Consider the following 17,606-nt stretch of genomic DNA (forward strand, 5'->3'; position numbering starts at 1 on the left):
CCGTGTTAGCTAGGTTGGTCTCGATCTCCTGACCTCGCGATCCACCCGTCTCGGCCTCCCAAAGTGCTGGGATTACAGGCCTGAGCCACCGCGCCCGGCCCCTTAACATCTATTTTCTAACGTACTACAGAACGTATTCTCTTATCTATGTTATTTTTCTCCCCTTGCTAGAATATAAGCTTCATGGAGGTGGGATTTTTGTCTATTTTAGTCACTGATGTATCCCCAGTGCCTAGAACAGGATCTGGATCATAGGAGGCACTCAATAAATATTTGTTGAAGTAATTATATTGTACTAGAAACCTCTAAACAAATTCTTGTTGGCTCCCAATCCGATTCCTTTAGCCCCTCCTGCCTATGAAATGAGAAGAGTCCGAGAACGCATCATTTACTCATCTTCATCTCTTGAAAACTTTCCCTTTCCAGCTTCACGCTCTCCCCCCAGCCCTTGCTCTTCTGATGTCACTTACAGCGCCTGTGGGATCTGTCACTCTTCTACCATCTTCAAGAATCATTAGGGTCACTAGTGTGAGGTCTTAGCCTTGTCGGCCAAGCGCTTCTCTCCTTTGCTCTTAAACATGTATATTTCATGGCTGGCAAGCCTGTCCCATTGCTAATTTCTACAATTTATTGACAAAAAGAATGTTAAGGGGAAATCACAGTTGTAGACTTGCAATGAGAGACATAATCAGAGAAAAACCTGATGCCAACATCTTTTAGGGTAGCAATAGGTAAAAAATTGTTACATTTTTAATTTGTTTCAAAGAATAACAGAAAACACTTCAGCAAATTTGGGTCTGAAGGCTTTAAAAACCTGATCTACACACTTGGATATAGCCTTGGCTAAGCAGCTTAGTCTTTCTAAGTCTCAGTTTCTTTGTCTGTAAAATGGGAGCATAATGTACCAAGGATGGAAGACCATAGTGAGGGATTCATGATTCATTAACAAGTGCTCAGTACAATGAGTGAGCACATAGAAACCACTTAACATATATACACTTTGTATATATGTGTACATATATGTGTATACACACAAGTGTATACCTTGTTTCATTCCACAAAAATTTAAAGCATGGAATATGTACACAATAAAATAATACAGTATAAATCAAATAGAAAGTTACAACCAGTGTTATAAGTACTTTAGAAGGAGAAGAGGCTGAGTCTGAGAACACATATAACATAGACATAATATTGGGTATATTTCTAGGATTATATGGTAGATATTTGGGCACCACATTTGACTCTGAGTTCCCTGGCAGCCAAAGTAAAATGGGAACTAATATCAACTCCATAAAGCTAAATTCCCATGAAGAGAAAAATGTAAGTCGCTCAGACTAAGTAGCTTGCCCTCTAGCTATTACCTATGTATCAGTTAGAATTGTTAGACTGAATTTTATAAAAGGCTGAATAAAGTGACTATAGTGTCTTAACCAAATAGGGATTTATATTTAAGTAACAATGAAACCTAGCAGTTGGCCATCCCAGGCTGGTACAGCTGCTCAAGGGAGTCACCAGCAGCTGCCTTTTCAGTGTTCTGTTTTGCCATCCTTAGTGTGGGGTGACTCCAGCTCCAGACAGTGAGTCCACAACTCAGACAGGACAATAAGAGGAAGGTCAAAGGACAAAAAGATGGAAGGCAGCTGTCACCTAAGTCTGCCCCTTTTTATCAGGAAAACAATACTTTCCTGCTTTCCCCGGAGCCTGCTCCCTAGATCTCTGCTTTCATCTCACTGTGTCACATGGCCAATTTAGCTGCAAGGGAATCTGAGGAGGTTTTTATTTTCACCAAGCACATGGCTGCTCTGAATGAAGAACTTGAGTTCTGAAGTAGGGGGGAAAGTGAGAATCAACATTTCATAGGTAGAAATTTTATTTCATCTTTCTGTCAAGAGCCCAGAAACGTAGCCCAGTCCCTGGGTTTTAGGTAGAAGGGCACTGCTCCCCAAAGCTTGGCTTGAGCATTTGGCAAAAATCCTTTCTGCTGTCAGCACCTAAGAGCATGAAAAGAATAGTGCTGATCATGAAGTTTCCCAAAGTAACTTGTAGACGAGAAAGGAAAAATTAAAGAAATTGTTGGCTTTGAGTCAGCAGCAGCCCATTTGGGAGGACAGTAATTGCCACATTAGAGATGACAGTCAATTTGCAGTTGACCTTGATGGTTGTAATCTGGCTATTGCCAGGTAGGAAAGACTTTTTCCACACACTTGCCCCTTCCTATTTAATATTTCAGTCATTGAGTGATTGAACGCAGCAAAAATTTCATCGCCAACTAGTTAAAAAGCTATATTTCACGGTTACAATATCTAACAGAAGGGTTTATTTCACAGCTATCATGTTATAGCCATTAAATATATATTTTAAAAGAGTGAAATTAAAATGCTAGAGCCATTTTTTACAGTGATTTAGTCTACAGACTTGCTGAATACAAATGAACCCAAGTCAGTTGTCATTTAACTGGTGAGAGACATCATTCTTGATGTTAGAACAGCCTCCCAACCACCAGCCTGATTTTCCACAGCTTCCCAGAGCGAAGTGTTGACTCAGTCAGCCTGTTGGAAGGGTGAAGGAAAAGGTTCAGAGCCCGAAGGCCCTTTGTATTATTTATATTTACCTCTAAAAATATTTCTTCGGAAAATATTTTAAAAATAGAAGATAGGGTGAATGAGAAAGATATAGGTTGACTTTGAACACATTTCTAGAATATACTGTTAAGAGAGGAAAGCAAGGTGCAAAGTAGTATGTATGATATAATCTGATTTTTGTAAAACAGTGTAAATCTTCTCACAGGTATCGGAGTTTGTATGTGATCGTATGAGTGCTTAGTTGTTAATATTGTTATCTGGGGTTGGGGGATGTGACAGGAAGCAGAGAAGAAAGCAACCAAAAGCTACTGTAAAATAATAAGGCAGGGGGGGGGCGTCAAGATGGCTGACTAGAGCATTGCGTGCCCGCCTCCCTTACTTAGAAGAACCAAAATAGTGTACAGGCAGTCACACTTCAAATACGTTATCCAAGACAGAACGCTGGAATTCAACAGAGAAGTGACAGGAAACACTGTAAGTGGGGAAGGAGAAGGGAAAAAGGCAGTCTGCCTGGCCGGGATCGGCTGGGAGCCAGGAGTGACTTCCCAACATGTGGAAAGGGTAAGTAAGAGACTTCCGGCAGCCCACATGCCCACTGTGGAAATGGGTAATTCTGGCCACAGAGAACTTCTCGACCCTTCCATCCCTGAAACTAACATAGACAGTCTCCCAGAGACTGTGGGATGGAACTCCTCTAGGGAGGAAGGTCGTGCTGGGTTTCTGAGACCCAAGCTGCTATAACAAGGTGCCATTTTCAAACCTAGCTTTTGGCAGACTGCACACTGTCCTGGGGCCCAGCAGCATCTGGACTGAGGCATTAAGGAAACTTGGGCTGTTGCTATTGGGACTGAGGAGTGAGCTGAGAGTATTTCCACAGTTGAGGCTAAGAAGCAAGTGAGGCACAGGCTGCAGCTGCAGCTGCTGGTGCTGGGAAGTGAGCACTGCCAGGAGACTGGGATGTAAGCACAGCACAGACTGACACTGGGACTAAGTTGTCAGCTTTGGGGGGTGCTCCTGTAGCCAGAGCCAAGGGGGGCAAGCTAGGCATGGACTACTGCCAAGGTTAGAGGGCAAACCCTGGCAGGACTGGAGCATGAGAGGGATGTGTGTTCCCCATCCACCAGCCCAGGCTGTGGCCACCAAAGACAACCCCTCCCTCCAGTGACAGGGCCTCAGCACAGCTGCTACCACCTCTCAGCTGAGCACTCCACCTGGGGCCCGCTACTGCTCATGATGGCTGGTGCCTGCTGTCGTATTTCGGGGGACTGAGCGCAAGCCCACCCAGCCTGGCTTTGGCTCCTCTTCCATGACAGAACACATAGCCTCAGGTCCTTAGGCTTGCCCAACCCATCCACCACCTTGAGTACACTCCTCCCAGGGAATTCAGATTGGGCCTAAACTCCTGGCCACTACCATCTCAGCTGGTTCCTATATACAAGCACCACCTGCAGTCCTAGAGACTGGCCTGCCCAACCCATCACAACCACTGCCAACATCAATGCACACCACTCAGGACCCAAAAAATCATCCTGCCACTGCTACTGCCATCACCCATGCCACACCAGCTGCCTAGGGGCCTGAGAACTCACCCACCTGCCTGGTTCACTGCTGCCACTACTGGTATCCAAGCAAGCCACCTGGAGGCCCAAGAACTGGCCCACCAGGAACTGCCAAAACAGGCGCCAGCTTATACTACTCTGAAGCACAAAGATAGACATACTCAGCTCACTGCTGCCACCACTGGGGCCTGAAGACTGACCTACCTGGCGTCTCAGTCCCCAGCACAACTTCATCACAGCCTCTCTTGTTAACCACACTGTAACCCACCGAGGAAATCACAGGTACCAATCATTGTGGTTACAAAGAAATCATATAGAGCCTACATGACTACATGCATGCAGAATCGAAGCCAAAGTATCCTACCTAACTGAAACCATAGAAACATCTTCAGGAAAATGTCCTCCCTTACGAAAGTAAATTTAAAATTAGGAAGAAGAGACTGTTATACCAGATGTGCAGATAGCAATGTAAGGACAGAATAAACATGAAAAAGCAAGGAAATACACTTCCAAGAGACAAAATAATTCACCAGCAATAGATCTTAATCAAAAAGAAATTTCCCAAATCCCAGATAAAGAATTGAAAATATTCATTTTAGGGGCTGGGTGCAGTGGCTCATGCCTATAATCCCAGCACTTTGGGAGGCTGAGGTGGGCAGATTACTTGAGGTCAGGAGTTCAAGACCAGCCTGGCCAACATGGCAAAACCCCATCTCTACTAGCAATACAAAAATTAGCTAGGCATGATAGCACATGTCTGTAATCCCACCTACTTGGGAGGCTGAGGCAGAAGGATCAATTGAGTCCGGGTGGCAGAGGTTGCAGTGAGCCAAGATGGCACCACTGCACTTCAGCCTAGGCAACAGAGTGAGACTCTGTCTCAAAATAAAAAAGGAAAAAAAAAGAGAGAGAAAATATTCATTTTAAAGAAGCTTGGTGAGATACAAGAGAATTCTGAAAAATAGTACAAAGAAATCAGAAAAATAATTCGGTATATGAATGATAAATTTGCCAAGGAGACAGATATTTAGAAAAAAAGAGAACCAAATAGAAATTCTGAAATTGAAGAACTCATGGAAGGAAATACAAAATACATTTGAAAGTTTCAACAGTAGATTTGATCAGGCAGAAGAATCTCAGAACTTGAAGACAGGTCTTTTGAAATAATCCAGTCAGACAAAAATAAATAAAAAAGAATTGAAAAGTATAAGCAAGGTCTTTGTTACATTTTGGATAACATAAAGTGATCAAACATTTAAGTTATTAGTATCCTCCAGAGAAAAGAGACAAAGAAAGGATTAGAAAACCTGTTTAACACAATAATAGATAAAACTTCCTAAGTCTAGAAAGAGATTTAAACATTCTAGTACAAGAAATTCAACAGTCCCCAGGCAGATACAATACAAAAAGGTCTTCTCCATGAAACATTATAGTCAGACTATCTAAAGTCAAAGATAAAGAGCAAATTTTTTAAAAAGCAAAGGAAAAGCATTAGTCATAAATAAAGGAAACTCCATCAGACTAACATTAGGTTTCTCAGCAGAAACCTTACAGGTCATAAGACAATGGGATGGTATATTCAAAACTCTGAAAGAAAAAACTGCCAGTCAAGATGCTATTTCCAGCAAAAATCTCCTTTACAACTGAAGGAGAAATAGTCTTTCCCAGACAAGCAAATGCTGAGGGAGGGACTTTTTTACCACTAGATTGACCTTTTGAAAAATGCTCAAGGATCCCTGGAAGTGAAAGGACAATATTTACCATCATAAAAACATACTAAAGTATAAAACTCACTAGTAAAACAATCATACAAAGGAGGAAGAGAAAGGATTCAAATTGTACCACTAAAGAAATCCACCAAATCACAATGACAATCAGTAAGATAAAAAGAAAGGAAGAAAGAAGATGTAAAGAACAAGAAAACCATTTAATAATATGATAGGAACAAAGCCTCACATATCAATAATAACTTTGTTTTTTTTTTTTTTTTTTTTTGAGACGGAGTCTCGCTCTATCGCCCAGGCTGGAGTGCAGTGGCCGGATCTCAGCTCACTGCAAGCTCCGCCTCCGGGTTTACACCATTCTCCTGCCTCAGCCTCCTGAGTAGCTGGGACTACAGGCGCCCGCCACCTCGCCCGGCTAGTTTTTTGTATTTTTCAGTAGAGACGGGGTTTCACGGTGTTAGCCAGGATGGTCTCGATCTCCTGACCTCGTGATCCACCCGTCTCGGCCTCCCAAAGTGCTGGGATTACAGGCTTGAGCCACCGCGCCCGGCCTAATAATAACTTTGAACAGAGACATTAAATTATCCATTTAAAAGATATAGAATGGCTGGCTGAATGGAATTTAAAAAAAGATCCAACTATATGCTGCTGACAAGAAATTCACTTTACCAGTGAAGACATATAGACTGAAAATAAAGTCATGATAAAAATATATTCCATGCAAATGGAAAACATAATCATCAGATTCTCCAATGTGGAAATGAAGGAAAAAGTGTTAAGGGCAGCCAGAAAGGCCAGGTCACTTACAAATGGAAGCCCATCAGACTAACAGAAGACCTTTCAGCAAAAACCCTATAAGCCAGAAGAGACTGGGGGTCAATACTCAACTTTTTTTTTTTTTTTTTTTTTTTTTTTTTTTTTTTTGAGACAGAGTCTCTCTCTTGTTGCCCAGGCTGGAGTGCAATAGTGTGATCTTGGCTCACTGCCACCTCCACTTCCTGGGTTCAATTGATTCTCCTACCTCAGCCTCCTGAGTAGCTGGGATTACAGGCACCTGACACCATGCCCAGCTAATTTTGTATTTATATTAGACATGGGGTTTCACCATGTTGACCAGGCTGGTCTTGAACTCCTGACCTCAGGTGATCAGCCCACTTTGGCCTCCCAAAGTGCTGGAATTACAGGCATAAGCCACCATGCCCAGCCTCAACATTCTTAAAGCAAAAAATTTCCAACTCAGAATTTCATACCTTGCTAAACTAAGCTTCATAAGTGAAGGAAAAATAAAATCCTTTTCAGACAAGCAAATGCGGAGAGAATTCACCACCACCAGGCCTACCTTGCAAGAGCTCCTGAAGGAAATACTGCATATGAAAAGGAAAAACCATTACCAGCCACTGAAGTACAAAGACCAATGACACTATAAAGCAACTACATCAACAAGTCTGCAAAAATAACCTGCTAGCATCATGATGACGGGATCACATTAATAGATAACATTAACCTTAAATGTAAATGGGCTAAATGCCTCAATTAAAAGACACAGAATGGAAAGCTGGATAAAGAATCAAGACCCACTGGTGTGCTGCATTCAAGAGACCCATCTCATGTGCAAAGACACACATAGCCTCAAAATAAAGGGATGAAGAAAAATTTACCAAATGGAAATCAGAATAAAACCAGGAGATGTGATCCTAGTTTCTGGAAAAAACAGACTTTAAACCAACAAAGATCAGAAAAGACAAAGAAGGGCATTAAATAATGGTAAAGGGATCAATTCAACAAAAAGAGCTAACCTAAAAATACATGCACCCAATACAGGAGCACTGAGATTCATAAAACAAGTTCTTGGAGACCTACAAAGAGACTTAGACTCCCACACAATAATACTGGGAGGCCTTAACACCCCACTGTCAATATTAGATCACTAAGACAGAAAATTAATGAGAATATTGAAGACTCAAACTCAGCTCTGGATCAAGGGAACCTGATAGATATCTACAGAAGTCTCCACTCAAAAACAGCAGAATATACATTCTTCTTGGTACCACATGGCATTTACTCTAAAATTGATCACATAATGGGAAGTAAACACTCCTCAGCAAATGCAAAAGAATTGAAATAATAACAAACTGTCTTCCAGACCACAGTGCAGTCAAATTATAACTCAAGATTAAGAAACTCACTCAAAACCACACAACTACATAGAATTTGAACAATTTGCTCTTGAATGACTCCTGGAAAAATAATAAAATTAAGGCAGAAATCAAGTAGTTCTTTGAAATCAGTGAGAACAAAGAGACAATGTACCAGAATCTCTGGGACACAGCTAAAACAGTGTTAAGAAGGAAATTTATAGCACCAAATGCCCACATCAAAAAGCTAGAAAGATCTCAAATTGACACCCTAACATCACAACTAAAAGAACTGGAGAACTAAGAGCAAATGAACCCCAAAGCTAGCAGAAGACAAGAAATTACCAAGATCAGAGTGAAACTGAAGGAGATAGAGATACAAAAAATGTTTCAAAAAATCAGTGAATCCAGCAGGTGGTTTTTTTTTGAAAAAATTAATAAAATAGACCACTAGCTAGACTAATAAAGAAGAAAAGAGAGAAGAATCAAATAGACACAATGAAATATGATAAAGGGGACATGACCACTGACCCCACAGAAATATAACCAACCATCAGAGAATATTATAAATACCTCTATGAAAATAAACTAGAAAATCTAGAAGAAATGGATGAATTCCTGGACACATACACTCTCCCAACATTAAATCAGGAAGAAGTTGAATCCCTGAATAGACCAATAACAGTTCTGAAATTGAAACAGTAATTAATAGCCTACCAACTATACAAAGCCCAGGACCAGATGGATTTACAGCTGAATTCTACCAGAGGTACAAAAAAGAGCTGGTATCATTTCTCTCCTGAAACTATTCCAAATAATTGAAAAGGAGGTACTTCTTCTTAACTCATGAGGCCAACATCATCCTGATACCAAAACCTGGCAGAGATACAATAAAAAAAGGAAACTTAAAGCCAATATCCATGATGAACATCGATGCAAAAATGCTCAATAAAATACTGGCAAACGGAATCCAGCAGCACATCAAAAAGCTTTATCCACCATGATCAAGTCGGCTTCATCCCCAGGATGCAAGGCCGGTTCAGTGTATGCAAATCAATAAATGTAATTCATCACATGAACAGAACTAAAGACAAAAACCACACGATTATCTCAATAGACACAGAAAAGACCTTTAATAAAATTCAACATCCTTTCATGTTAAAAACTCAATAAACTAGGTACTGGTGGAACATACATCAAAATTATAAGAGCCATTTATGACAAACCCACAGTGAATGTCATACTGGATGGGCAAAAACTGGAAGCATTCCCCTTGAAAACCAGCACAAGACAAGGATGCCCCCTCTCACCATTCCTATTCAACATAGTATTTGGAAGTTCTGGACAGGGCAATCAGGCAAGAGAAAGAAATAAAGTGTATTCAAATAGGAAGAGAGGAAGTCAAACTGTCTGTTTGCAGATGACATGATCCCATATTTAGAAAACCCCATAGTCTCAGAACAAAACTGGAGGCATCATGCTACCCGACTTCAAACTATACTACAAGGCTAGAGTAACCAAAACAGCATGGTACTAGTACAAAAACAGACACATAGACCAATGGAACAAAAAAGATAGCTTGGAAATAAGACTGCACATCTACAACCCACTGATCTTCAACAAACCTGAAAAAAACAAGCAATGGGAAAAGGATTCCCTATTTAATAAATGGTGCTGGGAGAACTGGCTAGTAATATGCAAAAAATTGAAACTGGACCCCTTCCTTATAAAACAATTAACTCAAGATGGATTAAAGACTGAAATGTAAAACCCAAAACTATAAAAACCCTAGAAGAAAATGTAGGCAACACCATTCAGGACATAGGAAAGGGCAAACAAATATTGCATGATTAAAATGTCAAAAGCAATTGCAACAAAAGCAAAACTTGACAAATGAGATCTAATTAAACTAAAGAACGTCTGCACAGCAAAATAAACTATCATCAGAATGAACAGGCAACCTACAGAATGAGAGAATTTTTTTGCAGTCTATCCATCTGATAAAGGTCTAATAACCAGAATCTGTAATGAATTTAAGCAAAGTTACAAGAAAAAAAACCATTAAAAAGTGGGCAAGGGACACGAACAGATACTTGCCAAAAGAAGACATTTATGTGGCCAACAAACATATGAAAAAAAGCTCAGCATCACTAATCATTAGAGAAATGCAAATCAAAAGCACAATGAGATACTATCTGATGCCAGTCAGAATGGCAATTATTAAAAAGTCAAGAAACAACATTTGCTAGTGAGGCTATGGAGAAATAGGAATGCTTTTACACTGTTGGTGGGAATGGGAATGTAAATTAGTTCAACCATTGTGGAAGACAGTGGGTGATTCCTCAAAGACCTAGAACCAGAAATACCACTTGATCCAGCAATCCTGTTACTGGGTATATACCCAAAGGAATAGAAATAATTCTATTATAAAGATACATGCATGCATATGTTCTTGCAGCACTATTCACAATAGCAAAGACATGGAGTCAACCCAAACGTCCATCAGTGATAGACTGGATAAAGAAAATGTACACGTACACCACAGAATATTATGCAGCCATAAAAAGGAATGAGATCATGTCCTTTGCAGGGACCTGGATGGAGCTGGAGTCCATTATCTTCTGCAAACTAATACAGGAACAGAAAACCGAACACTAACATGTTCTCACTTATAAATGGGAGCTGAAAAATGAGAACACATGGACATGGGGAAGGAAACAACACACACTGGGGCCTGTATTGGGGGTGGGAGAGGGAGAGCATCAGGAAAAATAGCTAATGCATGCAGGGCTTAATACCTAGGTGATGAGTTGATAGGTGCAGCAAACCACCATGGCACACGTTTACCTATGTAACAAGCCTGCCTGTCCTGCACTTGTATCCCGGAACTTAAAATAAAATTAAATAAATTTTAAAAAGATAAAAAATTTTAAAATTCTTAAAACAAATGAAAATGGAAACTCTACATACCCAAACCTTTGGGATACAACAAGAGCAGAAGAATTTTTTTTTTTTTTTTGAGACAGAGTTTCACTCTTGTTGCCCAGGCTGGAGTGCATTGGCATGATCTTGGCTCACTGCAACCTCTGCTTCCCAAGTTCAAGAGATTCTCCTGCCTCAGCCTCCCGAATAGCTGGGATTACAGGTGCCTGCCACCATGCCCAGCTAAGTTTTGTATTTATTTATTTTTATTTTTTTGAGAAGGAGTCTCAATCTATTGCCAGGCTGGAGTGTAGTGGTGCAATCTCTGCTCACTGCAACCTCCACTTCCCGGGTTCAAGTGATTCTCCTGCCTCAGCCTCCTGAGTGGATGGGACTACAGGTGCGTGCCACCACACCAAGCTAATTTTTGTATTTTTAGTAGAGACAGAGTTTCATCATGTTGGCCAAGATGGACTTGATCTCTTGACCTCGTGATCCACCTGCCTTGGCCTCCCAAAGTGTTGGGATTACAGGTGTGAGCCACTGCACCTCGCAACTTTTGTATTTTTAGTAGAGATGGGGTTTCACCATGTTGGCCAGGCTGGTCTTGAACTCCTGACCTCAGGTGATCCACCCACCTCAGCCTCTCAAAGTTCTGGGATTACAGGCATGAGCCACCGTGCCCCGCCAAGCAGAGGAAAATTTATAGCAATAAACACCTACATCAAAAATGGTAAAAAGATTACATAAATTAACTATCAACAATGCACCCCAAGGAACTAGAAAAGCAAGAATAAACCAAACCCAGCGTTAGCAGAAGAAAATAAATAATAAAGACCAGAGCCAGAACTAAATGAAACAGAGACTAAAAGAAAATACAAAAGATCAATGAAATTAAAAGTTGATTCTTTTAAAAAGAAAAACAAAATTGATAAACTCCTTGCTAGACTAGCCACAAGAGAGAAAACCCAAAAAAAACCAAAATCAGAAATGAAAGAGGAGACATTACAAATAAGACCACAGAAATATAAAAGATCACTGGAGACTACTGAGAACAACTATATGCTGATAAACTGGGAAGCCCAGAGGAAATAAATAAATTCCTGAAAGCATGCAACCTACCAAGATTGAATCAGGAAGGAATGAAAATCTGAACAGAGCAATACTGAATAGTGAGACTGAATCAGTAATTAAAAAAAAAAAAAAAAATCTTCCAACAGAGAAAAGTCCAGAACTGGTTGGATTCACAGCTGAATTTTACCAAACAAAAACCAAATACCAATTGTCTTGAAACTATTTCAAAATATTAAAAAGGAGGGAATTCTTCCTAATTCATTCTATGAGGTCAATCAGCATCACACTGATACCAAAGTCAGAGATAGGCACAACAAAAAAAGACAACTACAGGGTATGCAGGGGTGCCCCAACCACACTCCGTCCACAGACTCTTGGTTATTTTAGGAGATTCCTGGTCAAAGATTTATTTCTCTTGACAACCAAGGGCCTCCGTCTGGATTTCCAAGGAAGAAATTTCCTCTGAAGCACTGGAACTTGCCACCAGCAGCACCATGCCCTACTAATATCCAGCATTGACCCCGGAGCAGAAGAAGGAGCTGTCTGACATCGCGCACCGCGTCATGGCACCAGGCAAGGACATCCTGGCTGCAGATGAGTCCCTGGGAGCATTGCCAAGTGGCTGCAGTCCCTTGGCACCGAGAGCACTGAAAAGAACTGGCACTTCTACCGTCAGCTGCTGCTGACAGCTGACGACTGCATGAACCCCTGCACTGGGGGCGTCATCCTCTTCCATGAGACACTCTATCAGAAGAAGGATGATGGGTGTCCTTTCCCCCAAGTTATCATATCCAAGGGCGGTGTTTTGGGCATCAAGGTAGACAAGGGCATGGTCCCCCTGGCAGGGACAAATGGTGAGACCACCACCCAAGGGTTGTATGGGCTGTCTGAGTGCTCTGCCCAGTACAAGAAGGATGGAGCTGACTTTGCCAAGTAGCATTGTGTTCTGAAGATTGGGGAACACACTCCCTCAGCCCTTGCCACCATGGCAAATGCCAACGTCCTGGCCCATTATGCCAGCATCTGCTAGCAGAATGGCATTGTGACCATTGCAGAGCCTGAGATCCTCACTGATGGGGACCATGACTTGAAGTGCTGCCAGCATGTGACCAAGAAGGTGCTGACTGCTGTCTACAAGGCTCTGAGTGGTCAACATATCTAACTGGAAGGCACCTTGCTGAACCCCAACATGGTCATCCCAGGCCATGCCTGCACCCACAAGTTTTCTCACTGGGAGATTGCCATGGCGACTGTCACAATGCTGTGTCGCACAGTGCCCATCCCCCGCCCCGTCCCTGGGATCACCTTCCTGTCTGGAGGCCAAAGTGAGGAAGAGGCATCCATCAATCTCAATGCTATTAACAAGTGCTCCCTGTGACATTCTCCTACAGCCGAGCCCTGCAGTCCTCTGCCCTGAAAGCCTGGGGTGGGAAGAAGGAGAACCTGAAGGCTGCCCAGGAGAAGTAAGTCTAAGCGCGTCCTGGCCAACAGCCTGGCCTGTCAAGGAAAGTACACCCCGAGCAGTCAGGCCCTCTTCATCTCTAACCACGCCTTCATCTCTTCATCTCTAACCACGTCTATCAAGCAGAGGTGTTCCCAGGCTGTCCCTAACACTCCAGGCCCCGCTCCCTGCCACACTCTCTTGAAGAGGGGGCCTCCTCCTCAGGGCTCCAGGTTGGCTTGCCCGTGCTCTTGCCTCCCTCGTGACAGTGGTGTGTGATGTCATCTGTGAATGCTAACTCCATCACCCTTTCCAGCACACTGCCAATAAACAGCTATTTAAGGCCAGGGGCATGATGCGGGGAGAAAACTACAGCCAATATCCCCAATGAACATAAATACAAAATTTCTCAACAAAATACCAGCAAACTAAATGCAATAGCACATCAAAAAGACAATATACTGTGATCAAGTGGGATTTATACCAGGGACGCAAGGATGCTCCAATACACACAAATCAAAAAACATAACACATCACACCAACAAAATGAAGGACAAAAACCATATGATTATCTCAACAGACATAGAAAAAGCATTTGATAAAATTCAACATCCCTTTACGATAAACACTCTCAACAAACTAGGCATAGAAGGAACATAAGTCAAAATAATAAAGACCATATACAACCAACCCACAGCTAACATCATACTGAGTGAAGTTGAAAGCCTTTGCTCTCAGAACTGGAATAAGACAAAGATTCTCACTTTCACCATTCCTACTCAACATAGTACTAGAAGTCCTAGCCAGAACAATCAGTCAAAAGAAAGAAATAAAAGGCATCCAAATTCAAAAAGAAGAAATGAAACTGTCTCTTTCTGCTGATGATATGATATTATATCTAGAAAAACCTAAAGACTCTACCAAAAAAAAAAAAAACCCACTTAAATTTGATAAATATATTCAGTAAAGTTGCAGGATACAAAATCAACATACAAAAAGCAGTAGCTTTTATATATATCAGCAATGACCTAAGAAGGAAATCAAGAAGGCAATTTCATTTATATACACAAAAATATATAAGAATAAATCTAACCAGGGAGGTAAAATATCTTTATAAGAAAAACTATAAAACACTGATGAAAGAAACTAAAGATGACACAAACAAATGGAAAAACATCCTATGCTCCTGGGTTGGAAGACATATCATTAAAATGACCATATTGCTCAAAGCAATCTACAGGTTCAATGCAAACTCTATCAAAATATCAATGTCATTCTTCACAGAATTAGAAAAACAATCTTAAAATTCATATGGAATAAAAAAGAGCCAGAATAACCAAAGGAATCCTGAGCAAAATGAACAAAGCTGGAGGCATCACTTATTACAAGACTATAGTAACCAAAACAGCATGGCATTTTTATAAAATTAGACACACAAACCAATGGAACAGAATAGAGAACCCAGAAAACTGATCTTTGACACAGCCAGGATGAACTTATATCGGGGAAGCAGCACTCTGTTCAATAAATGATACTGAAAGAATTGGATAGCCACACACAGAAGAATGAAACTGGACCCCTATCTCTCACCATATACAAAAATCAACTCAAAATAAATTGAAGACTTAAATATAAGACCTGAAGCTGTAAAAAACACTAGAAGAAAACCTAGAGAAAAGTCTTCTGAACTTGGCTTTTGGCAAAAAATTTATGACTAAGATCTCAAAAGCATAAACAACAAAAATGAAAACAGACAAATGGAACTATATTAAATCAAAAAGCTTCTGCACAGCAAAGGAAACAATCAAAAGAGTAAATAGACAATCTGTTGAGTGGGAGAAAATATTTGCAAACCATTCATCTGACAGGTGACTAATATCCAGAATATACAGGGAACTCAAACAACTCAACAGTAAAAAACAAAAACAAAAACAACCACCACCACCACCACAACCAAAAAACCAAGTAATTCCATTAAAAAGTGGGCAAAGGACATGAATAGACATTTCTGAAAAGAAGACATACAAATGGCAAACAGGTATATGAAAAGGTACTCAACATCATTGATCATCAGATAAATGTAAATCCAAGCCACAATGAGATATCACCTCACCCCAGTTAAAACGGCTTTTATCCTAAAGACAGGCAATCACAAATGCTGGTGAGGATATCAAGAAAAGAGAACACCTGTACACTGCTGGTGGAAATATAAATTAGGATAGCCACTGTATTGGTCTGTTTTCACAATTCTATAAAGAACTACCCGAGACTGGTAATTTATAAAGAAAAGAGGTTTAATTGATTCACAGTTCTGCATGGCTGGGGAGGCCTCAGGAAACTTACAATCATGGCAGAAGGTGAAAGGGAAGCAAGGCACATCTTACATGGTGGCAGGAGAGACAGTGAGAAAAGGGAGATGTGCCACACTTTTAAACCATCAGATCTCATGAGAACTCACTCATTATCATGAAAACAGCAAGGGAGAAATCCACCCCCATGATCCAATCACCTCCCACCAGGTGCCTCTTCTGACATTTGGGGATTCTAATTCAAGATGAGATTTGCGTGGGTACACAGAACCAAACCACATTAGCCACTATGGAGAATAGTACAGAGGTCCCTCAAAAAACTAAAAATAAAACTACCATGTGATTCAGCAATCCCATTGCTAGGTATATACCCAAAAGAAAGGAAATCAGTATACTGAAGAGATATCTGCACTCCCATGTTTACTGCAGCACTATTCACAATAGCCAAGATTTGGAAGCAACCTAAGTGTCTATCAATAGATGAATGGATAAAGAAATGTGGTACACATACAAAATGAAGTACTAGTCCGTCATAAAAATGAATGAGATTCTGTCATTTGCAACAACGTAGATGGAACCGGAGGACAGGTTGTTAAGTAAAATAAGCCGGGCGCAGAAAGACAAACTTTTCCCATGTTCTCACTCCTTTGTAGAAGCTGGATATTAAAACAGGTTGAACTCATAGACAGTGGAATGATGGTTATCAGAGGCTAGGAAAGGTAGCGGTGGGGGAAGTGGGGATGGAAAATGGAACAAAAATATAGTTAGAATGAATAAGATCTAGTATTTGATAGCACGACAGGGTGACTATAGTCAGTAATAATCTATTGTACATTTTAAACTAAAAGTAGAATTGGATTGTAACACAAAGAAATGACAAATGCTGGAGGTGATGGATCCTCCATTTACCCTGATGTGATTATTACACACTGTATGCCTGTATCAAAGCATCTTATGTACCCCATAAATATATACAGCTACTATGTACACATACAAAATTTTATATTTTAAAAAAGAAGACATACAAATAGGAAACAGGTATATGAAAACATGCCAAACTAATCATCAGGGGAATGCAAATAAAAACCACAATGAGATATCATCTTATCCCAGTCAGAATAGCTATTACTAAAAAGACAAAAAATAACAGATGTTGGTGAGGATGGGGAGAAAACAGAACTCTTACACACTTTTGCTGGAAATGTAAACTAGTAGAGCCACTGTCGAAGATAGTATGGAGATTTCTCAAAACACTAAAAAGAGAAAGTACCATCTGATCCAGCAATGCTATTACTGAGTATCTACTAAGAAAAAAATCAATGTATCAGAGGGATACCTGCACTTGCATGTTTATTGCAGCACTATTCACCATAGCAAAGACATAGAATCAACCTAAGTGTTCATCAGTGGACGAATGGATAATGAAAATATGATTGCTATTTAGCCAAAAACATTTGGAAACTATTCACACTATTGGAGTGTATACATTTCCTCTTTGTATCAAATCTACCACATCAGGTAGGTATTATTACTCCCATTTTACAGATAGGGAAACTGAGGCTTGAGAAACTTTAGTCTCTCTCATCAGGCTCACCTAGGAGACAGGAGAGAGAGCTGGGGCTGGACTCAGGACCTCTGAATGTCTGGCCTCTGACCCAACCACATTATGCTTCCTTCTCCCTTTATGGGAATTTTCATTGAATTGGGTCTTGTCTTTTTAATTTCCATTCATTTCCTCCTAGAGAGTCCTGCTTCAGAGCTCACTTTGTTGGGGTGGCTTTTAAGAGGTGCCATTCAAATAAAATTGGGGTGAGTTTCTCTGTCCATCAAGAGCCAGCCACATCCCGCTTCAGGAAT

At 40.7% G+C, this 17,606-nt stretch overlaps 1 protein-coding gene and 1 pseudogene across 4 annotated transcripts in view; both read left to right on the forward strand.

Moving 5' to 3' along the window:
• The window catches only part of TEX36 (testis expressed 36), a 90,249-nt gene that overhangs the window by 717 nt on the left and 71,926 nt on the right, over positions 1-17,606 (forward strand). The window lies entirely within an intron of this gene.
• Positions 12,361-13,530, forward strand: LOC117065128 (annotated as a pseudogene). The gene has a single exon (XR_004429828.1). The product of XR_004429828.1 is annotated as a fructose-bisphosphate aldolase A-like (transcript).

The sequence above is a fragment of the Trachypithecus francoisi genome, unplaced genomic scaffold, assembly GCF_009764315.1.
Source record: "Trachypithecus francoisi isolate TF-2019V2 unplaced genomic scaffold, Tfra_2.0 Contig01579, whole genome shotgun sequence".
NCBI lineage: Eukaryota > Metazoa > Chordata > Mammalia > Primates > Cercopithecidae > Trachypithecus > Trachypithecus francoisi.